The sequence below is a fragment of the Ambystoma mexicanum genome, chromosome 1p (genome assembly GCF_040938575.1).
Source record: "Ambystoma mexicanum isolate Mex_15411 chromosome 1p, UKY_AmexF1_1, whole genome shotgun sequence".
Classification (NCBI taxonomy): domain Eukaryota; kingdom Metazoa; phylum Chordata; class Amphibia; order Caudata; family Ambystomatidae; genus Ambystoma; species Ambystoma mexicanum.
Window position 1 is genome coordinate 1,142,214,750 of NC_090921.1, and position 25,598 is coordinate 1,142,240,347.

Consider the following 25,598-nt stretch of genomic DNA (forward strand, 5'->3'; position numbering starts at 1 on the left):
CTGTATACAAAAGACTAAAAACAAACTAATCTGTGCTAACCACTTACAATCTAAATGGTGTAAAAACACCATATTTGCCATAGTGAATGAAAACAAATGAAGATATGCAAAATACGTTTTTAACGAAACAGGGAAAAGCAGTATAAAATACTGTTCACTAAAACTAGTTTATTCACCAATTATGGGATCAATAGCCTTGATCCCTCCTGCATTCATGCATGCAACAAAGGTCTATAGAGGCAGCTGTTAATTTATTCATTTAGTACATATTTGCAACCTCTCTATGTTGTTCTACAATGTCGATAAAGGGTATAAGGTTGTATATTCAACTAAAGTACCCTTTTTGTGTTCTTGGTATAGATTGAGAGACAGGAAACATATGTCGACTTTATACTAGGAAGATGGTAACAATTTCCTAGTATAAAGTCGACATATGTTTCGGCCCTACTAACTCATACGGTTCACTCTGACAGTGCAGTTTGTTTTGTTGGTACTGGCTGCCTTCAGGAGAAGATAACATGTTTTTTCAAACATGTAGTTTGTACTTTCCCAAGTTTACTAATGCTTCTATTGCAGTCTGTATATGACTCAGATTTCTTCGGGACGTATTAGGAGGAATCTTAATAGGACAGTTCTTGACAACGTCAGGCTCCTTAACGGATGCTTAGTTCATAAGGTGTGTTCATTCGCCATACCTTAGATGTCTGTTAGAGACCAGTCGTTATTGTCTTGTCTCCGTAACGTGATGCTGGTAGACCAACTTGATTTTATCAATGCGTTGTTAACTTCATCTTTTAATGTGAGTTTTTCACCTGCTCAAAGTACCCTGCCGTCAGTTCCTAGTTGTTATACGTGCCTTCTATGTGTGCCGTGAAGAAGTGTTATTTCAAAGTCAAGTAGTTGTGGTATGATTACTCTAAGAGTTTACTAGATTACCTTGGACTTCACCTGGTGTTACTCAGGGACTTAAAGAAGGGGTAGTCGACCTATCACTGTTCTTTTTTGACACCAGGAGGTGTTGCCAAGACAGGTTGCATAAGTAGGAGCAGGTCGTTGGCTGTGATGTTCTTTTTGTTTCTTGATGCAGCCTCTGGGGCTAGAGTGGGAAGGTTGTTTGGGCTGAACTTGGTGATCAGACCAGGGGCAGGGAGAGTTAGATGTGATGGTGGAATGCAGTTGATGTCAGCAAGCCAGTCGAGTATGCAACCTTTCACAAGAGTGGGATTCTGAATCTTGTGCGAGAAAGCGAGAGCTGACATGGTGTTAGCCAACGATAGAGCGTTGTTGTCGAGTGGGTCATTCAGGCCTAAGTTGAAGTCACCCAGAATGATGGTTTGTGATTTGGGTTTGGTATTAGAGGAGATGATTAGCGTATGTGTAAGGCCTAGTTTGCATAGATAGTCATTTAATGGTATGGTTTAATTATTTTCCCACATGAGCCCATACACCTCGATAATAAGGAAGACAGTGCAGCTGTCGAGCCTACAAACTGTACATTTCTGCTAATTTGATTTCAAGACACATATTTAGCTGAAATGATTATTACCATTAATTGAAAGGAAACACGGTTGTTCACATAGCCCCATTGTGTAAAAGCCCACTACATTTTCTTTTAATCCTGAATTGCAGGTGCAACATCAATATTTTCATTTCTCCTTTATCATTTGTCATTATGATTTTAGCGCTGGGACAATGCCTCCTTAACTAATTGTCTAAACATGAGCTCTGCTTGGTTTGCCCTCCCACCCTTTACCATAGTTGGTTGCTGCTTATATGCATTCTCTCTACGCTGCTGGACAGCGGAGTCTTTTCTCCGTGTCTGCCGACAGGGCAGTCACATGACTTCTCCGACAAGCATTTGAGTCAGAAGTTGGCTTCTCTGCAGGTAGCTGCTGAGCGCTGCTGTTTGCTGCATTTAACATTTCTAAATGTATATTTGTCATTGGAGTGGACTTTTAAATCTCCATAATTGTTTCTAGATTGTATTCCCTTCCCGCCATACTCCCTGTACTTACGTTTGTTGGTTGCTGCTTATATCCATTCTCTCTGCGCTGCCGGAGAGCGGAGTCCTTTCTCTGTGTTTGCTGTAAGGAAGGCATTGTATTAAACAGTGAAGACCGACACAAGTGATCACAGTTCAAGGGTGTTTATTGAACTTCAATGGGTTGGTTGAACATCTATCTAAACCTAAATCTAAGGATTGGCGCAAGAAACAACCATCAAATAATAATAACACAGTCTTAGTGGAGTCTGTCAACAATAAAACAGTAGACATGCATTTGTTGCATACTAAAATGTATTCTGTCCAATCCTGGGGCACATTTGTACGTCCACTATTCATGGCGGGCTGGATGGAAACCTGGTCTCACAGTTGCATAGATTCTGAGATTCTGGTCTTTTGCGTATTTCTTAATACAAGACACAGGCGCATTTTTGAATGGCAAATCAGGCAAATAAGGGCTTCCACAATTCGTTATGCCAGTGTCTGCCTGTCACCACAACCCATGGGTGAAGAGTTTCAGGTAGTATTGGTTCAGAAATGATCAGTTTGATGTGTTTTTGGTTTTATGTGTCCCTCATGGGTTATTTGAGGTGGGACACTCCCAGCTGTGGTTTCAGATACAGGAGACCTCTGCAGTGGTAGTCACAATTGATGGGAATGGCCATAGAGTAACCAGACAGTGCTGGAGAACTCTTCACCACTCGATGGGCACCTGACCCAGCATCAGTGGTGGCTATGGGCAGGGGTGAATTGTTTCATTTTATATGTGAATGTTTGATGCTGATCCTGAAGAAGATGCAGGTGATGGCACAGTGGAGTACCAGTAATTGATATTCCTATCAACAATAAAAGGACCTATACTAATGCCAATCCTTACTACTAAATACAAATGGTGTGGGAAAATGATGTATGCAAAAGAAAAGTGTTCAAGAAACAATATGTCAGGATAGATAAGCAGTTGGCCTCCCTTCCCCATGATTTCAGCACGAGACAAGGTGTCATGCACTTACAGCCTTCCAGGTTGCCTGCACTTGCCCCGCCCCGCTCCAGCGTGGGGTCACGCTCGCGTCCCGGGCACTTCTGGGGGGGTCTTGGTTGGCGGCGCTGGCCGCTCCGATCCTGGCAGGTTCCATGGCAACTACGGCGGGCGCACCGGCCGATCCATACAGTTGCCCCGGGACGAAAGAGGCGATCACGTGTTTGGGGGCGGGGCCTTCACTGATCCCTTCCACGCCTCCAATCATCACCATAGGTTACGACCACGTGTCTCCTTATGCACGCTACCTACGTACTCACCTGATTAAAACCAGGAAGTATAAAGGAATACCTGATACGCTGCAATACGCTTCTCAGCTGTTTTTCCTGCAGCGTGTGGCGTTTGTTCTCATTTCTGGTTCTATCTTGAAATGTTGGACCTTGGCTTATGTTCTTTGGACTCCTGCTGGATACTACCCTTTGGATTTGGCACCTTTATTCTGTACTGATACTCTGAACTGCTCTGACCTTGGATTACGGACTTGGATTGCCTTTGGATCTTCCTTTTTGGTTTTTGGAACACTTGGCCATTGGATTCTGGATACCTTTCCTGCCTAACCCCTCCTGGCTCTGGCCCTATTCCTGTCTCCCTTCAAGTTACCCCCCATCAGAATGTACTTGTGGTGGGCTCCCATGGCTGTCTGGTGTGAGTATCATCTTGGGTACTATTACATTAGCCTCTTCTTGACTTCTGGAGGGAACAGCAGACATCTACTGGTAGGACACTTTAAGTTTTCTTTTCTTGGAGGTGGGAGATAAGGTTGGTGTTTTGGTTAACATTCTTTACCTACCTTTTTCCTTACAGTCCTCCGGGTTCTGGAGGTTCCTGTTCCTGTCACCACCTGTGGCCTCAACGACCAGTCAGCGAGTATATTCATATCTCTCTGACTGGTAGTCGGGGACGGAGGTATTCTAGACTACGTGGATCTCATTTCCTGACACAAGGTGACACACCTGAGCTTCGCACACACTATGGCTTCTCTGCCATGGGGATGCAGTTCAAAATATAAGTATCTGGTCCTTCTGTGCCAAAGTCTCTTTCCCAATAAAAGTCTCTTATTGCAGAGTGCCTGGTGTAACAAGCAATTATCAAAGTTCCTATCTCATCAGGATTTTCACATTCAAAAGTTCACAGTTGGTCTCCCTCGGTCGGCTCAGACCACTTTAAACACAAGTTCACAATTGGTCTCCCTCAGTCGGGCTTAGACCATGGTCTCCCTCAGTCGAGCTCGGACCTTATAATCTTGATTTCCTTTTGTTATCAAAACTCTAAGACTTTCGACTGTGCAATGGGTTTTTCTTAAACTATTGCAGGACCACTTTGATTCACTGCATTCATTATTTTCACTTTATCACTTTTATTTCTGCCACTTCTTGGCTGGGTACATAACACAGAGACCTTCGAGTGAGCACACCTGCGATGCTGGACCACTCTGTTACTTTGTCTCGTACCTTCTCTCATTTTCATTAAAAGTTCAAACATCCATCGGCAATTGAGCTTTACTCGCGTCTTTCATCACACGCATTAATATTCTTCACTTTTCATACAATGTTGCCGCTTGCAACCTTGACTTCAACACAGACCGGTCTTGCATTGGTCTCCCCAACTCACCTGCTGTGTTGATTTCTCTGGTGCTGCTTTGTTCCTAGAGCCAAGGATGGTACCACAGTGGATGCAGCTCCTCCATGACTCACCTAGTCATGCACGAGGGCCCCGGGTGTCTGACACACAATGCATGGTTCTTCGGCCTGGTTTCCTGGCCTTATGCCATTTAATTGAAAGGTTTCTGGAAAGTAACAGTTTCCCACTGGAAAGGTCAAGGGTATCTCCCTCCATGCTTTCCCATCTTGGTTTGATGCCTTTCTCCCTTCATTCAGCTGCCATTTGGAAAATGCTGTTCCTCTGTGTCCTTTGCCTCCCTCAAAGTGTGTTCTTGTGCTGCGCCTTTTATCTGTGTGGGGCAGCTTAATGGAATTCAGGTGTTAACAGTATTTGTCTGGCTTTGCCTGACCACAGTTTTGAGCCATGTCAGGTGTATTTCTCGGGTGTGAGTCTGTTTTCTCCCAGAACGGGCTGTCTGTGTGAAAGTGTTCGTGTAGGGAAGGGCGTGGGTAGAGTTCCTAGGTATCCTACCTGATAGGATGGAGTTAAAGGTGGAACAGGGTGGGGGTACCGCGTCTCACCTTCAGGTGTCCCACCTCCACTCCCTGAAGACCTCTTGATCCTCCAGCACTGGTCTGCCCCCAGAGTCTGGATCCAAAGGCGATGGCCATGCTCTGGTCACCTGAGAGAGAGACCCCGGGGACTAGCGGGTGAGACACCTTCTGGTTTCTCACACTGCCAGCAGGGTGGTCACATGACTTCTCTGACACGCATTTATGTGTCGAGAAGGTAGACAGCGCAGCAGTGGAGCGCAACAGTCGCACCTTATGTGCCGAAGGCGCCCAAAAGGCAAGCCTGTCTTTGCTCATCCGTGCTGCGGACCAACTGTGGTCGCTTCCTTGGTGCACTACATGCAAGACTGCCTCTATAACTTTTTCACTGGAGTTGTTATTACAGTTAGTGCCTAATAATACATTCTGGCACAGGAGTGCGGCTCAAATTAACAATGTATCATGCTTCTCTGCTGCGCCATGACCTGCAGAAATTATCATCTCGTACAGGGGAGGCGGAGGCGCGCATATCAGTGGCAGAAGACAATGTGAGAGGCATGGGCCAGCAAATGAATGCAGCACTAGGTCGCATTAAACTACTGGAGGAGAGGGTGGAAGAGGGAGAGGGCCGATCGAGAAGAAATAATATCCGCATCCTTGGCCTGCCAGAGAAAGAAGAAGGACCCAGCATGGAGCTGTTCCTCGAACAATGGCTCGCCGATTTATTCGCTCCTAAATCTCTCTCAAACTTCTTCTCAATTGAACGGGCACACCGGATACCAACTGGCAGACCAACTCCCGGAGCACCGCCACGAGCGATAATAGCCAAGATCCTAAATTACAGAGATCGCGACGCGATACTCCACATGGCAAGGACGAATGGAGCCATGACCTATAACGGCTCCAGGATAGCCTTCTTCCCCGACTTCACCAAAGAGGTACAAAGAGCAAGGCAATCCTTTGACACTCTCAAAAAGAGATTACAAGGGCTGAATGTGAAATATGGTCTGCTATTCCCAGCCCAGCTAAAAATCTTTCATAAGGGCACTACTGTGCATTTCACTGATCCAAGAGAGGCATGGAGCTGGGCAGAACGCAACCTAGAAGGTGAATGGGGCCCATGGAGAAGACAGGAAAACCGTAGAAATAGACCCCGACCAAACAGGCCACCAAATGAGCCGCCACAGCAACCGATGGAAGAAATAGCACAGAATGCCGACGCCTAAACACAACCGACAAACATACGGAGGCACGAGCAGGAAAGAACACTACTCAGAACGGCTGGCGGCTGCGTTAAGACACATCACGCAAGCCACCCCCCCGATTGCAATCGGTATAGAACAGACCCTGCAATCACCCGCCGTGGTACCACCAACCCACGGCGGCCTAAGCAAGTTACGGACTCTTCACTACGGCACCTCCACCGCCACAGTGACAAGAGATACCCCAAGTTCAACGGTTTGATTAAGTTTGGTTGTGTGGGCGACAGATGCTTCAGTTGGGGAAGGAGTATAGGGAGGGGGGTAAGTTGGGATTTGTTCACGTTCTATGCTGGCAACAAGGAAAGCACGACTTAGACAAGCACGCTGAAATGGGAAGACAACAGGGCAGTCCAAACACCGATAGAGCAGGACTCCTCTCGTCTAAACTGCTACCAATGGCACAGACATACGAACAAGATAAGAAATGAGTGCGAAAGGGACAGACACCAAAAAACTTAACATCATGACATGGAATGTCAATGGCCTGGGAAGCAGTATCAAGAGAAGACTAGTAACACAATACCTGAATCGAAACAACCCGGACCTAATACTGCTTACTGAGACACATTTGGCCGGCACAAGATGCCAATTTTTCAAAAGAACCAAATACCGTACAGCAATACATGCAGGTTTCTCAATGGGCTCGAGAGGTGTGCTTATATTAATACACAAAAGAATCCCTATAGAGATATCCAACATAACCCAGGACACCGGAGGGAGATTTGTCCACATAAATGGAACGCTATGGAATCAAACCATTGCCATACTGGCGGTCTATGCTCCCCCGGCGCTCACAAATACCTTACTCGACGACATCACACCGATCATAGCCAACAACACCGCGGATATACTAGTTGTAGGTGGAGACTTCAATGATGTAATGGACATTAATCTAGATCGTACACATATCAGGGGGAGAAATCCGATGATACCGACGAAATTAGCCATCTTTGCCACAGCATTGGGACTGAAGGATGCATGGAGGGATCTGCACCAGATGGAGAAACAATACTCTTTCCATTCAGGCGCGCATGCATCGTTGTCTAGACTAGACTACTTCTTCCTCCCTGGTGTAGACATACATAAAGTAACGGAGGCAACACTCCAGCCCAGGGGGATCTCGGACCACTCACCGCTGAAGATCCTACTCGAAACAGAACGACCCAGGCCTCCACTGACTTGGCGCCTGAACTCGTATTATTTAGGGTTCAAAGAGTTAGTAGAAAAGATGCAGGAAGCCACTGTCTCATATTTCGAAACAAACCAGGACTCGATAGAGGACCTAGGAACCATATGGGAGGCGTACAAAGCAACCCTGAGAGGGGTAGTACTGAGCTGGACTGCTGCACACAAAAAAGCGCACAGGAAGGAGGTTGAAGACGCTGAAACAGAGGTCAGAAACGCTGAAGTGCGATATATAAACACAGGCGCATCAGATGACAACAGAGCCCTACAAGCGACACAAAAGAAGCTGCATGATGTCACACTTACCTGTGCGAAACAGGCACACAGGACAATGCGTACCAGGCTATACGAGACTGGAGACAAGGCCGGCAAAATGCTGGCGTGGCTGGAAAAAAGAGAGGAGGGTCAACACCAGATAAGATGTATCACTACCAGGAATGCAGAACAGACCTATACCGACTCAAGCATTGCTGAAACCTTTGCAGAGTACTATGAGGCATTGTACGCTCCCCCGACGACTGCACTGGATCCCAGCATCCTGGACACACTCACCATTCCACACCTAAGCGATACGCAAAGAGCGAGTTTGGAAACAGAGATTACAGAGGAAGAACTGTCGACAGCCCTATCCCAACTCCAAAATGGGAAAACCCCAGGGCCTAACGGCTTCCCAGTGGAAGCTTGGAAAAAGATCGGCAATGAGCACATAGTACCACAGATGCATAAAATGTTCCTATATGCCAAAGGTAAAGGAATTCTGCCCCCGGATCTGAGAAAGGCCACTATAGTGGTGATACATAAGGAAGGCAAACCAGCAAACATATGCAGCTCCTACAGGCCGATCTCACTTATAAACATAGAAGCTAAGATACTGGCCAAGACACTGGCTAACAGGCTCCAGACAGTCATACACACCCTTATCCATCCAGACCAATGTGGCTTTATGCCACGGAGATCCACACGAATGAATATCCACAGGCTACATGCCGCCATTGAGAAGTCTCCATCGCTGCGGGATGCACTAGCACTCCTCGCGATTGATTTCGAAAAAGCCTTCGATTCAGTCCACTGGGAGGCCTTGTGGAGCATTATGGGTAAAATGGGGTTGGGTGAGCAATTCATAGGCTGGGTCAAGCTGCTCTACAACACACCGACAGCTGAGATAAGGGTAAACGGGTGGACATCACGTAGTATTAACCTGGGTAAAGGGACCAGGCAGGGCTGTCCCCTTTCGGCAATGCTATTTGCACTGGCAATCGAGCCCCTGGCAATAATGCTGAGAGAATCACAGTTGTGGAAGGGGTTCCGGTGGGCCCGAGATTGGGAGGATAGGGTTTCCCTCTATGCCGACGATTTACTGATCTACATGAGTGATCCACTAGTATCATACCCCATCGTCACCCAAATACTAAATAGATACGGAGCATTTAGTGGTCTACGGGTAAACTATAACAAATCCATCCTTTTTCCGATCCAAGGAACTGATACGACAGCTCTACACAATTGCCCATATAGAGTAGAAACCGAGCATTTCAGATATCTTGGGGTACAGGTTGCGACGGACCTCACGCAATATGTTCCCCAAAATCTCCATCCAATCAGAGATAGATTTGCGAATGATGTGAAACACTGGATGACCCTACCCCTCACCCTGCTAGGAAGGGCGGCAATGTTTAAAATGCTCACTCTGCCACGATTCGTGTACATCCTCCAAAACGCCCCACTGTATGTACCCAAGATAGAATTCCTAAAAATAGATGAGACTCTCAGAAAGCTCCTCTGGGGTGGAGGGCATCCACGGATCGCGCTCAAAACCCTACAACGTTCCGCATGGGAAGGAGGTATAGGACTGCCCCACCTACAAACATATTATTGGGCAGCCCAGATGCCGGTGATAAATGATATCCTGCATAACAACCCTGAACTACCACATATTAAAGCGGATAGCCAGATGAGTGCCGGGCTCACCCCATTAGAGACCCTCTACAATAGTAGGGTACGCATGATCCCCAACACGATTAGAGCACATAGAACGCAAATATGGCTAGATGCACACAAGCACCTGGGATGGGATGGGAAACTCACGCTGGCACAGCCCCTATGGCGTAACAAACGTCTGCCGGAGCTAAGTAAAATCCCAAAATGGGCGACCTGGGAATCAGCTGGGATAACAAGGCTAGCAGACATAATACAAGATGGAGCAATAATACCATTCCAGACCCTGCAGGACAAATTCAACCTACCCCCCACAGAACACTTCCATTACAGACAAATACATCACGCACTTATCACATGTGAGATCGACCCACCGAACATTCCAGATTGCACACCAATTGAGAGAAACATCGTGGTAGATCGTATCGATAATAAAATAACCTCCACAATGTACAATGCAATAGCCTCTTTCGCCACAACGGAACTTACAGATCTGAAAGCAAAATGGGAAAGAGATGTGGGACCAATACAACCGGAAGAATGGATCAAAGCACTCATGTATCCGAGGGAAATTGCCATCTCGGCTAGAATCAGATTGATCCAACTCAAAATTCTACACAGGGTATACTATCCGAGAGAAGCTTTACATCAATGGGGGAGAGCAACTGATCCCAACTGTCTAAGGTGCCAACAGGCGAGGGGGACCTTTTTTCACATCTTGTGGGAATGCCCACGAATCCAAATTTTCTGGCAGAAATGTTGTGACAGGTTATCGGCAGTCATCGGCCGACGAATGCCCATGGACCCCAAATTGTTATTACTAGGGATGGATGACGACCTAGACATCCCCCGATATGAGAAACTCATGCTGGCAACAACCACGGGACTCATAAAGAGGAATCTGGCCCAATTGTGGGGCTCACCCTTATCCCCTCAATGTGACCAATGGATAACAGACGTGGATATCTGTGTGCAAATGGAAATGAGAATATACACTACCAGAGGGTGCCCAGGGAAAGCACGCAAGATCTGGCAAAAATGGGAAGACACGTAGGGCTCTGCGAACTCATGAATAGACTTGACAGGGAAAGCACGCAAGATCTGGCAAAAATGGGAAGACACGTAGGGATCTGCGAACCCATGAATAGACTTGATAAACGTTTGGAGTCCTGCGAAGACTCATCTGCACAATGTATAATTTGGACGCCTAGTAACCCATTTCATGAAGGACCTAAAACTCTGAAACTTGCAATGTGCATGAAGAGCTATGCTTAGTGATTGCCTGTATGCCCGAGCGATGACTTGTTATTAACTTGTATGTATATGTTTACGTTTATAAAATAAATAAAATATGTTATTAAAAAACAATGTATCATGCTTGCTGCTTAACACCCGCTTGTTAGTGCTGCATTCACTAAATTGCCAGGATCTTCTTTCAGATTCTTTTCCTGATGTGACTTGCATCACAGACACTTGGTTAGCAAGCCATTACGGCACTATTTTGGTGCAGGCTCTTCGGACTAATTATAGTATTATCCAGTTAGATCACGCCTCTGCTCAACCTGGGGGTTGAGTTGCACTAATCCATAAATTGACTCTGCCTGCGATTGCCATACCCCTTGATCACGGATTAAAAGTGGAAGCTGTATTGGTCCGCCTTTTGGTCATTCCTCTGTATCGGTTTATGTTTTAACTGTGTATAGGCCACCTTGCTAGGACCCCTCTTTTTGTGATGCTTTTTTTGAGCTGGCCGCAGAGCTCCAACTTAAATACACTGGTCAGGTGATAGTGGGGAATTTCAATTTGAGGGTCACCGGGGGGACTTTAGTCTCCAGCAATCTGTTATTGGGCTTACCCACCGAAAGGGAAATACTCTGGATTTAGTCTTCGCATCTCATAATCCAGTCACTATATCTCCAGCTCAGCAGCTGCACTGGTCTAACCACCTTATTTTATCCCTTTCATGATCAATACATATTTAAATGTTGTAGCTCATCCCAAACCTAAGACTTTGAAACACAATTGGCACTCGGTTACAACAGCTCAGGTAGCAAATGAGATTTCTGCTGGGTGCACGGCACTGCAAACAGACTTTTTCCTCTTTAGCCTTATTATTTTCCTCTACAGCAGACTGTCTTGCAACCCTTAAATGGTGTTAACAGCGAGGTTGTGACTCGGAACAATGGCACGATGAAGACTTAAAATGTATGAGGCTACGGGGGAGGCAAGCTGAATGAAGGTGGAAGAAGTCGTACCATCTGGATGACCGAATGCTGCTTCGCTCAGCATATTATAAGGCAATCAACATGCTATTATGGTAAAGTTGAATCTCCCATCAACTAACCCAGGGAACTGTTTGAGGCTCTCTGCGCACGTTCCTCCCTCTTAGCTGAACGGACAGGGATTGCCTCATCACAGGAGCTGTGTTTATCCACCTGTTCTCATACACAAATTGCATCCATTCGTGACCTAATCCTCCTGTCTGACCTAAAGACTGGCAAATATGACTCTGCCCCTTCTGTACCTGCCCTAGCTGCCTCCTGGTCACTCTGTCCTTCTCTACTGAGGACATACTGTCGGACACTAGGAAATTAAAATCTTCCCTTCTCGATCCCGTTCCTCTGGCCGTCTGTAAAGATGTTATGCCATTCATTGCCCTGTGGGTTGCTTAGGCAGTTAATCACTCTTGCTGCACAGGTGTCATCCACTCTGATGGTAAACACGCCCTGGTAATCCCCCTCCTGAAGAAATCCTCATTGGCTCCTATTGGGCCACAAACCACACCAGGTATATTTGACGATTACTTTATTGAATATATACATGGGTATATATATGGACAGGACACAAGGATAAAGACCCCCAACCAGCTTTGCAGCCCACAGCCAACTGCTGTTTATCAAGCAATAACAACGCTGGGGATTGTACACTCTGGAATCATCTGACCTCATCCCTGCAGCAGATAGGAACTTACATGAGTGTTCATTACAGTCATAATATAAACACACACAAAGCATATACATAACACCCCCCCCTCCCTTATCTAAAGCAATATCAAACTTTGGTTATTTGTTACTCAAATAAAATACAAATATGTTCAGAAAGCAGTGTAGACAGTAACGTATAAAAAAATAGTATCTATATTAAGCATCACCCTATGTAACCAACACTCCACAGTTAAATCAACATGTGTTTTACTTCTTCACCCTAGCAACCCTGGACATATTCCATATTTGTCCACTTTCTAGTCTCACAGCATTCTCAAACACCTGGGCAACTCTAACAAGGTCTGAATAAAGAAGCTCACCCTTTCTGGGAATCACTGCCCTCCTTATCCTTATGAAATCCCATACTTCAACAATCATCCTTTTTCTAGGAAACTTCTCATTTATCTTCTTGACCCATTTATCTTTTCGGACACCCATCCTTTTCCTCACATCATCCACCACATTATCCGTTTCTCTCGCCCTACCCAGCCATGCTGGAGACAGTAAGGTATTACTCTTTCGACCTCTCATCAATTCAAATGGACTGATTCCCGTTTCAATACATGGTGCCATGTGCAAGGCATACAAGCGTTCTTTTACTGCAACTTTCCTATCCATTCCACATGCACCTGCGCCTCTAATCCCTTCCATAATGCACCTGTTTACTCTCTCAATCATGCCATTCCCTTGGGGATAATAGAGTGCAGTCCTTTTGTGCCTTATTCCACACTTGTTCAAATACTCTTGAAATAATCTCCCAGTAAACTGTGGACCGTTGTCCATACAAACACTCCTAGGCAAGCCTTCCCTCTCGAATACCGCTTCTAAGAATCCCACAATATTCTGGCATGTTACTTCCCTCATCACTTTGAACTCTGTCCACCTCGAAAATGTATCTACCAAAGCAATCACAAATCTTCCTCGCCCCCTTCCCATATCAACTGGGCCTAGAACATCCATTTCAAGATCCTGCCATACCCCATTAGGTGCATGCACTTTCCTCACTGGCTGGGCCACAGCTGACAATTTTTTTCCTGATTTAATACAATCGGGGCATTCCCCAACTCTTCTCTCAATTTCTCGATCGAGACCTGGCCACCAATAGTCAGCTTTTATTATTTCTTTAGTTTTGTATATTCCAATATGGCCTTGATGAGCAATGTTTATCAATCTCTCCCATAAACATCCAGGAACAACCAACTTGTCCCACCGGTACAATAACCCATCCTTCACTGATAACTCAAATCTCACCTCCCCTAGTGATCTCTCTTCACCAGATAATAACCTCTTCTCCGGCCAATCCTCTCTGACAAAACTCGTTATGCGTTTCCACATTTCATTCGACTCCAATACAAAAAGCCATTCCTCTCACTGTATACCACCCTCTACAGTTGCAAACACCATATTTCTTACCTCCACAAACTTGTCATAATCATCTACATTAGCTTCTTCTCTTCTTACTCTAGATGCATGATCAGCACATTCTCTTTGCCCGATGCTACCTCTATGACAAATTTATGACATTGTAGTCTGGTTACCCAGCATGCAACTCTTCTTGAGACTTTATCAAGGCCCTTGCTTTCAAATATTGCCTTCAGGGGCTTATGATCGGTTCTCAGGATAAATTCCTGACCCCACACAACATTTTTGAGTTTCTCTATCCCCCAATGACATGCTAAGGCCTCCTTTTCCAAAACTGAATAGTTGAGTTCAGCACCTTTCAACATGCGGGAGAGGCATGCATCACAACTGCTTCAATACCATCTGGTCCCAAATGGGACATCACAACACCAATTCCCATACCGCTTGCATCTACGGAGAGAATGGTCTTCTTTCCGGTATCAAACATAGCTAAGGGTTTTGCCATATCAATTTTCATTTTAATTTCACTGAACTCCTTCTCACATTCTTTGTCCCATTCAAATTCTACTCCCTTTTTTAACAATGCCCTTAGTCTAGTCACACTATCAGCGTATTTTTCTACAAAACGATGATAAAATTCAATAGTACCCAAAAACGATTTCAATTCTGCTTTATTCCTCGGCGATTGCATTCTCACAATCCCGTCCACCAAGTCTCTTTTTGGCCTCAACCCATCCTCTGATATTTCATGACCCAAATATTCTACCACACGGGTTGAGAAAACACATTTCTCCCCTCTCAACGTTATACCTCTTTTTTTGAAAATCTCCAGCACCACCTCAACACTTTCTTTTAATGTTTCCTTGCTCTTCCCACATATCAATACATCGTCTTGAAAACACCATACACCACACACGTCTTTCAGAAGCTTATCCATAACTTTTTGAAAAACAGAAGAAGCTGATATCAAACCAAACGGCATGCAGCGAAATTGATAGATCCCTTCATACGTAATAAAAGCTGTAAGCTTGCGAGACTCCACATCCAAATTTATCTGGTGATACGCACTCGAAATATCTAATTTTGCAAAGAACTTCGCATTTCCAATTCGACTTAACAATTCCCCCATATTTGGAAGTGGGTGTCGATTAGCTATCACACACCGATTCAGTTCTCTCAAGTCAACACAAACTCTCAGATCACCATTCCCTTTTTTCACCACTACCACTGGGGAAATCCACTAATTGGGACCAGATGGTGGATGCCACTCGTTTCAGCATCCCATCCTCTTCGCCATTGTTGGGCCACAAACCACACCAGGTATGTTTGACGATCACTTTATTGAATATAATGTCATAGACAGGACACAAGGATAAAGACCCCCAACCAGCTTTGCAGCCCACAGCCAACTGCTGTTTATCAAGCAATAACAACGCTGGGGATTGTACACTCTGGAATCATCTGACCTCATCCCTGCAGCAGATAGGAACTTACATGAGTGTTCCTTATAGTCATAATATAAACACACACAAAGCATATACATAACAGCTCCCTCAGGCTTGGCTAATTTCTGTCCTATTTCTTTACTTCTGTTTTTCATGAAATTGTTCGAGCCCTTGATCTCTCTACTTCTTAGTTCATTTCTTGAATCTTCCCATTTCTTTGAACCTTTTCAATCTGGTATTCGCCTCGGGTGGGGCACAGAGAGCATGCCGGTATCTGTTGTAGATGACCTAACGTGCCTCACTGATCAGGGTGGAGTGGGGGCACTGATATTATTAGATCTGTCGGCTGCATTTGAAACCATCGACCACTCCATCCTGCCAACTGCTTGGCAGGGTCTGGAATTACCAGGCATGTACAGATTTGGTTTAAATCCTTTCTGTTGGAGCGGACTTAATCTCTCTCTCTCCCCCTTTTTGTTCTTCTTCTATCCCCGTGTCTGGTGCGGTTCCTCGGGGGTCTGCCCTGTCCCCCACCCTATTAAATATATACATTCAACCACTGTTTGGCCTCGTCCACTCACACGGCCTCCGGTGCTGCTTGTATACTGATGACACTCAGATAATCTTTTGGCTGGACCTATCTCATCCTGGTCCAGCTTCTCAGCTGCGAGAGTGCCTCGAGGCTGTGGGCTTTTGGATGAGTGAAACTGGTTAAGACTGAATGGGGACAAGATGGAGGTCTTGGTGGTTGAACCTCTCTGCTTCTTCTTTGTGGACCCCCTCCTACTGGCCCCCTTCCCTGGGTCCTTTTCCATCACCTGTGTCATCAGCAAAAGACTTAGGTATCAAACTTTCATCTTCTCTCTCCAGTGAGGTGCAGGTCGCGTTGGTGTGTCAATCTCGGCCTTACGAATTTAGGGTCTTGCGTAAGGTTCTTCCCTTTATTCCTATGCTTGCATGACTCGGCAGTGGCCTCTCTAGTGCTGTGCACCATTGACTATTGTAATTATTTATACTTGGCCCATCCTCTTTATCTGTTACACCGTCTTCAACTCCTGCAAAATGCAGCGGCCAGATTAGTTACTCAGACCCTTTTCTATACACATTTCTCCCATCTTAAGACAATTGCAGTGGCTCCCTGTTATTCAGAGAATTCAATTTAATCCTTGTGCATATGGCTCTGGAGCAGAACATCTTCAGCTTAAATTCTGCCCCTATGTGCTTAGTAGCCCTTTTCAATCTCAGCAATCCCTCACCATCCAAGTGCCTTGGGTGTGGCTTACCCAGATGGGTGATTGTGCTTTGTCTGTGGCAGCAGCTAAGCAGTGGAACTTGCACTGGACCCTGCAGCCACCACTTTGCGGGGGGCTCTGCCACCCAATGTCCTGGGAGTGGGCCCACTCATGAAAAAAGAAAGTTAAAGAACTGCTTCTTTTTTAAGTCACTCTGCCTTCATAAAGAACTTATTTCTACAGAAATCATTTCTTTATGAAGGCAGAGTGACTACAAAAAGAAACTCATTTTGAAGTCCGAGGGCTTACCCCAGCCCATGAAATGGAAGGCTTCAAGCTGGAGGTCTCCATGTCATGGGGTTTGGTGAGACGTAGGATTTCAAAAATAAATAGTTTCTTTTTGTAGTCACTCTGCCTTCATAAAGACATTACTTCCGTTACGGTCCATTCCCTTAATGGAAATAATTTCTTTATGAAGTCAGAATTACTTAAAAAAGAAATCATTTCTTTTTTAAGTAATAGGGCTCCCCTCCAGATCCTCTGCAGATGAAGGGAACATGTGTTCCTGGCTGCTGCAGGGAGCTGAAGGCCTTGTTCCCTGGACCAACGGATTAAAGGTAAGTTAAATATATTTTCTTTGAATGTGTGTGTGTGCATGTAGTGTGCATATATATGTATATATTGTAAAGTGCATGAATGAGTAAGTGCATGATGTATGGGTGGCTTCCTGGGTGTGCCTGTGTGAGTTTATGGTGAAAGGGTGCACACTTAAACGTATGGGTGGCTGCTGGGTGTACCTGTATGGTGAAAAGTGTGGACACTTAAATGTACCAATGGCTGTGTGTGCGTATGTGTGTATGGTGAATGGTGTGTGTGCTTGTGCTGAAGAGACTAACCCTTCAAATGTTGGGAGGAGAGCTAACTACACAGGCAGCGGGGAGGGGCAATCTTATGTGTGTGAGGACATCTACCCTCTTTATGCCATCTAATGAGACTATGCTATTGCAGCTTCAATGTTACAAACAATTAACTCTCTCCTTTAAGTCTGAAAGCAACCACTTATGGACTGCTGTGAGAATGAGTGGTCTCCTTCCTCTTTACCCTTCAGATTACTCCCCTAGCATGCAAGTACCAAACCTATATCATGATTTCAATTGCCAAAAGAAAGTATGCATTTCAATGCAAGTACTAACAGTGAAATTTTGATGTTGGGGGATGGGGCAGGGTGTTGGGGTGGGGTGGAGATTGTGCTTTCAATCCTAATGGTCATCCATTTCCAGTCCAAGCAGGCATGACATGTGGTATAGGTGGCTAGAGAGGCATTTTGGTGCAGCCAGTCTAGTCATTTCTTAGTTTGGTTTGACTTTTTTTTTTAATGGGCCTCTCTGATAAAGCAGTTCTGCTAGGTGTAGTTACCTTGGTAGAATGGAATTTGGGTGCTACCAGTCTAGACGTTTCTTACTGTGGCATTGTATATTTTTCTGGGCATCTGTGATAAAACAACCATGGTAAGTGTTATTGCTTCGACTAGCATTTTAGTGCAACCATTCTGGGTATGTCTAAATGTGGCCTTGCATGCTTTACTGTGATATGCCATTACTTGTCTAAACTGGTCTATATTGTGCAGCCGGTTGGATATGTTTTCAGTGTGGCATGGCATTTTTAATAGCAAAGCATTACATCAATTAAAGCATTAATGTTCCTGTGCTCTGTTGGTGACTTGCATGTATTGGATTTTTTGAATTTTTATTTATTGGGTATTTATAATGCGACTATACACAATTGGCCTCATTCCAAGTTGGGCGGTAAGGGAAACCGGGCACCGGTAAGGAGACCGGTGCCGGTAATCCCTTACCGCTCTACTACAAGGCCCCTTAGCGGGTCCCAACAGGAACGGCAGGTCTCACCAGCCGTTCTGGACGGGACCCATTAAGGGACCAGGGCGCTAATAACAGGCTTGCAAGTCGCAAGCCCGTTATTAGCGCCCTCCCCATTCCCATTGAGCCCTTTGGGGGCTCTAATGGGAATGGGGAATGGCATTTTCAATGGGGACTTACCGGTCTCGCAAAGGTCTGACTATACCGGTAATTACCCATTGAACTATACCGGTGCCGGACCCGTTATTGGTGGCAGTCATGGCGCAAATAGCGCCATGACTACCACCAACCTCGGAATGAGGGCCACTGTGTTTCGAGGCGCAACAAGACAAGAGGGTGTGGGAACAGAGTGGACAAAACAAAAACTATCCTACTAGGCCTTGTGACATTCGGATTGTGCAAGTGCATTAAAGAGGGGAGGAGGGGGAAGTGCCGGTCAGGGAGGAAAGACCCATGAGAAAAAGCGAGTGCCAGGTGGAACCGTGCCAGGGGAAAGCAGAGAGTGCAGGGGATGGAAGTTCCATGAGCTAAGTGCGAGATAAGGGGCTGGAAGGGCTACAAGGGTGCAGGCCCAGCTAGGCCTGCACCCTTGTAGCCCTTCCAGCCCCATATCTCGCACTTAGCTCATGGAATATCTATCACGAATTGGTTTGAGCAATTCCCTGCATATTTGTTTGTTACTGTGTAACCATGAGCCCATTGGGCACCCGCCTGTAACTCAAGTCTGCTTATCATCTGTAACAGCGCCTCAATGCCTCCTGGGCTGCAAGCGCACTTGATAAATGCAAATAAATAAAATAAAAAATAAAATAATAGGCTCGTGCAGGGGGAGGGGCCCGTAAGGCAAGTGCAGGTTGAGGGGGCAGGGGAGCCAAATGCAGGGGTAGACTGGATAAGGGGGGCCTAGTGCCCTGTAAGACTCTGAAGGAACCAGGCAGCCAGTCAACAGGCAGATGGAGAATTTAGCTGGGGAAAGGGAAGGAAGAAGAGAAATTAAAGGTCTTGAAAAGCTTCCGGAACTTAAGGAGAACTGGCTCAATTCTGAGAGGGGCAGGAAGGCCATTCCAGAGGGAGGCACCCAAGGAGGAGAGAGATCGACCCCCGTCTCTCTGCTTGGAAAAGCATCTAATCTGCAGAACGACAGAAGGGCTCTAGCAGGGAGGTATTTAGCCAATTCTTCTCAGAAAGTGTGCTGTATATTGCATTAAAACACATATATATTTATCTCACAGCCCAGAGTGTGCCGCGACCATTGAGTTGTTCCTGCGCTGGGGGGGGGGCCCTCTGCAGAGCTCGCAGGTGGGGCCCCATATTTGTGCTACCCCACTGGAACCTACTTCCACTGGCACTACGTGCTACTGAGGACCACTTCTCGTTCCGTCGTCTCTGGAAGACCTTTCTATTTAAATAACTTCCCACTGCTGACTACCTGCAGGTTGCTCTAGCGCCATCAGGGCGTGCGCTGCGCTCTACAAATACTAGTAAGATAAGATAGTCAAGAATCAACGGTAATAGTAGTGCACATTAAAATAGATATTAAAATCATTCCTTGTCAAGGTATTGTAATTTTTTATACTTTCGATGCATTTGTTTAAACCAATAATGACAATGCACTCGTTCAGAGCAAAAGAAAAACACATGAACTCTGTAAATATTTCCCTAATATTGGTTTGACCCGTTTCTTATATAAAATATTTTGACTTCCGCCTGGAAAGTCAATGAAATATGTGGGTGACTCCCTGTATACTGTACCTTCCACCTCTCCCTGACATCTCTGGGTTTATAAATTCCGAGGCAGAAATTAAAAGTGGCACACTTTTTATTCTCAAAAGTGAACTATTGTGAGCTAGGTTAGAACTTCACCAAACGATGAAAATATATGGTGAGTTCTCTTTTTAAAGTTTTGCTAGTGTTATCTCGCCACGCTCACTGCTGCTCTATTGGCTCTTCACATTAACCCACTTGTTTAGCCTATCAATCATTCGATTGCCCTTGTAGAAATAACTCTTCCCCAATTCCTCCTCACCTGCTCTTCGTGATAAGGAAGGGCCTTGAGTCGTTCATGTTTCCGGGACACAAAGCGCTGCCGCAAGAACAGGTCCCTTTTGGCTTCCGTGCTTGTTTCCAGTGCTGTCGCCCAACCACCTGCTTTATACGTTAGGGCAGGGCCGTGTCACAAAAGGCATTCAGCCGGCTGACGTCACGACCCTATCAGGCGGGAGGAGGCCCTGCTCGCTGGCCCTCTCCCTATAGCAACCACTGTGCACAGCCCTAAGGGACAGAAGTCCGTCCTCTCCCCTTGAGGGCAGTAATGCTAGTTGGGAATTTTAATGGGGGATGGTAACTGTTTTTGCCCGGAAAAGTCTGTCAGTTACAATGTCTTGCTCCTACACAGTTTCTAGCTTGTTGGACGGTCCAGGCGTTTATTCCAACTGACAGTTCCGTTTACATAACTATAATTTTTTTTTAATACTGCGCTTGATGCCAGATTCCTCCCGTTTGTAACCGCTCTAATGCTAGATGCTATCCATTTTAATGATACTCAGTGTACCAGTTCAGTAGGGCAGGGTGTGGGCTGAGGTGTACCACGCGGATGCAAACTTGGGCACTGCAATCTGGCCCGCTCTTTGTGACTCGTTCTGAGCCTGATGAGCTATGAGGGTTGCACGAGAATGTAACACTGAAAAAAAGATATATTGTTGGGTAAACGATATTTTCTTTCACCAACAAAGCACCCTTCCCAACATATTTAAGGACTGGTACAAATATGTAAACACGCTCCAGTCCTCGTGGGGAAAGTGCTGGATAGTGGGTCAAGAAAGTATTGATTGCCCAATGATGTATTCATGATAAAATCTCTTGATAACTGCCATGAGAATTGGTCTGACTTATGACTCCCTCAGACCTCGCAAACCTGGAGAAGAACTATGACATTTTTTTATTTACATGAGTCAGAGTTTCCTGCGGCGGAATTTGCATAAATGCTGCCACATACAAACAAATGGTATTCTGGTAGGGACCATATGGTATGGACCATATGCACGATTCCAATAAACTAATTTGCTTCAACCTTGTTCCTATTTTTAAACTACATTTCTCTCTTTTTTAAAATCATTTTTGTACTTTTGCTTTGATTTTTCGTTCCCTCTTGTCCCTCGATGAACAATATTGATTGTCTATCGCTATCTTCCATTTTACATTGAATTTCCTGTTTTGACACACTGCCGACAATAAGATACTGTATTGGTAGGTGTCCACTGAATTGCACCACTCGGAGATGCTTTTTTCTTATTCTATCCACTTATAGACAGACAGGCACACCACCACACACTAGGGTGATGGGTCTTCTTTGAGGGTCAGCTAGTCTTTTTCGCTGTCCTTTTCTATGGGGGAGTCGCGCAGAGACCATGAAGTCTGTACACAATCTATTTAATCAGTGTTTGTACAGAAGCATGCACGTTTCTGTCTTTGTCAGACTTTCCAAAGGAGGTAGTTGAAAGATGAAAAGCCTTTGGGAAAGCCAAGGACTGGGTTGGCTAGGTATTTGGGAAAGCCAACGACTGGGTTGGCCAGGTATTTGCATCACCTGACAATTCTAAGTCCATGTGGGCAGTGGTTCTACTACTGGAGAACCTCCCAGTAATGGTGAAGGCCCATAATAAGGATAAGGGAGGGAGGATCATATTGTTGCTGCTAAGAATGTTTGATGCAGTAGTGACAGTCTACAATATTTGCGCCCCAACAGCTGTGTGGGGGAGGGGAATGTTTTTGAGGGTAGCACAGTACTTACAAGACCTCTCTCGGAATGATATCCAAATCAAGTGGAGATTTTAAGGAAGCGATGAGCCCAATGTTAGAAGTAAAGAGGTAACTCGATTTGAAAGGAACTGGAACTGTGAGACATTAAAGGCTCTTCAGAATTACATCTGTTAGATTTGTGGAGTTTGGAGCGCCCAACCAGTAGAGACAACAGATTCCACTGAGATGCCCATGACGTACATTCACAAATAGAGTACATACTAATGGCTAGGAGGTCCACTGAGCATTGTCTAAGGAGTGCAATAGGTAACATGCATTGTTTGGACCTTGCGCTGAACACTACAGGTAGTCCTAGATTACCACTCAAAAGGAAATGGACATGAAAAATTAATGTATCTATACTGGAAGATGAAGAGATGAAGGAATATATAGTGAAGGAAGTGGAGCACTTTGGGGCATCAAAGAGAAATCTAGAGTTAGGGATCTGAAAGTATGGGAGGCTTTTGAATGTAGCATGCATGTCCTACTGATTGGTCTAACCAGCAATAGACAAAAGATAAGGCGCAAGAGACTAAGACACTTGAGGGTGAAGTCAAGGTTTTGGAGAATGATTTAGTGAGATCCCTAAATGAAGAAAAAATGAGAAAACCCCTGAAGTAGTCTGACTTTAACAAATTAATGTCTGAATATGTGTTCTTTAGGACACTCTACACATACTTTGAGGAATGGGGGAAGTGTAGCCGACTTGGTGGACAGGCTGAGCATTATGATTAATGATTAGGCGACAAGTACATTTGAGAAAATATCAGCGGCTGTGTCATATGATCCAGACATACAATCGGGAATTCTGTGCATACTAGGAAGACCTTTACACTGTAGAAACACAGGACTATAATAAGGACATGAACAGCTTTTTTGGCACTGCAACTCTACCGAAGCTGTTGATGATGAAAAAGATGGCACTCGAGGTGGAACTCTCTGTGTAGAATAAGGGAGTAAACAGCCTAAATACTGACAAATGCTCAGGCTCAGACGGCCTACCCCTGCAATCTTATAGGACTGTTCCAAAAAGTGGGGTCAGTCTCCTCATAGATATGGTCAAAGCTTCTCAGGAAGAAGGGCAGGTCCCACAATTAGTATGACACAACAGCCCCTCAGGCTTGCTGAAGAAGGATAAGAAATCCACCCTCTTAGTAAGCTAAAGGCCAGTTAGCCGTTGTGATAAACATGAGGGTATTCTCACTTCTAGTTCCATTGGATCCTCTGCGCAGATGGACAGGGAAAGGCCATCGCTCTTGGATCCTGACCCTGGGGGCAGAAAAGGGAGGGAGGATCACCTGAGTGGAGGGTCCTTACGGATTGGGAGTGGGGTACCCTTGGGCGAGACATGGTATCCTTCTTTCTATTGTGACAGTCAACCTAAAACTCCCCCGACTTTTTTGGGCTATCACAAACCAGTTTCCCCTATCTTTCCACATCCAACACCTGACAGTACTGAGATGAAAAAGACGCAACTGAGAGTGATAAAGATTACCTCTTTTCACCACTTTGGTACTGGGACGAAGAAGATGCCTGCAACAAGCTGTGAGGGTCAGGCATGTCCCTCTAATCATGGTCAGACAGGGCCAATTAGGTTTTCACACCTGCAGCCAGTCAAGGGGCTGCAGATGTATAAAGAGAAGGAGAAAGAGCAATGGAGAGACCAGAGTGTGGGGGAGCAGGGAGACCAGAGCACAGAGGAGCAGCAGGAGACCTATGAGGAGGCAGCAATGGTGGTCTAGGAGGAAGAACCAAGACACCCGTAAAAGACCCGGAGGACCTGTGGGACCTTAGGTGAGAATGGGCTTTGTAATTTCCCTGAGCCTGGACCTCAAATGCTCGGCAAAGGCAGCAGGAGCTGCTGGAGTGTGCATGACCCTGAGGGCATTGGCAACGTCTGAAAAGAAGCATCGGAGGTGCCGATGCGAAGGAGAAACGATGCAGCGAGCAAGTGAAGCTCGCACTGGTGGGTTTCCCTGATTCGGCAGATTAAAAGGAAGCCCGGGAACCATCAGACAAACCCAAAAGAAGCTGGTGAACTTAAACAATTGAGCACATATTGGATACTGAACTATATGAAAACTTAACTTTGAAAGAAAACCAATACATCTTGAATGCCGAACTATATGAAACTTTAACATATTGAATATCAAACTCACTCATAATTTGGCTTCGAAGCAAACATGTGTACGGTTCAAACCGAATATAATTAAACAACATAAAACCACTTTTGAACTCTGAACTGAAATTTAACCATAACAAATCTATGTTGCACAACGAGTTACATGTAACCTGAAAGCTGAATATATTAAAGGGTAAAGGAAGCCTAAACCATGAACTGTAATGACTGAGTGCATTGTGGCAACGTGTGGCAAAGCTACAACTTGACAAGGGGTGTGTGATACATGGTGGCAGAGCTACGAGACAACCAAAGAGAAGCCAGAGGAATATGAGAGTACACCCAAAAGCCAAGAGGCCTATAAAAGGAGTCAAGTGAAGGTGACTTGGTACAAAGGAGCCAGTGTCAAGAAACCTGCATGTGGTCTAAGGAAACCAGGGTTCCTGGTTGCGCGACCTGTGATGGGTGGACCGTGCGGTCTGATAACTGCGCCTATACCATTGAGCCCTAAATGGTGGAAATTAAAGGACACCACAAAGCAAGCCCAATAAATCCACTGCATCACTTTTGAAAAGACTGAAGCAAGTGAAGTGTTGGGGAAGGGAATCCTGAGGCTTGAGATATAAAATTTCTACTCTTGGGAACAAAATCCTGAGACTCTTTTTGTTTGGATTGTGCAACTTAAAGGTTGGGGAAGGGAACCCCAAGGATTGTTTTTTAACTATATCACCTTGAACTGGAGAAGGTAAACTTTGAGACTTTTGTTAATGGAAACTTTCATATACTTGTGGAGAACTTTCATATACTTGGGGAAGGGGATCTGGAATAAGCTAAGAACTTTATGTTAAACACTGTTTCTTTTGACTTTAATATCCCTACACATTTATTGGTTCTAGTTGCGAGAGGCAAGGATAGGTTTTGGACACAGATGGATTCTTAAGTTGAACTCTTTGACGCAGACTTTCCTTAGTTTTATTCAGGTAGGGAAATCCTACCATAGCATTGGACACGTTTGGCTTTCAACCATCCTGAAATTTGAGTTCATAAATATCTTTTGTTTGAAATTTAAGTCTGTAGTCTACCCTTCTTCATGATGCCTTCACATTGTATTAAGACAGACAGTAAACACTGGCAAGGGTGTTGGCAAGACGTCTAGAGGGGATCTTGCTGAGGCTGATGGACTCTCACCAGATGGGCTTCCTGAAGGG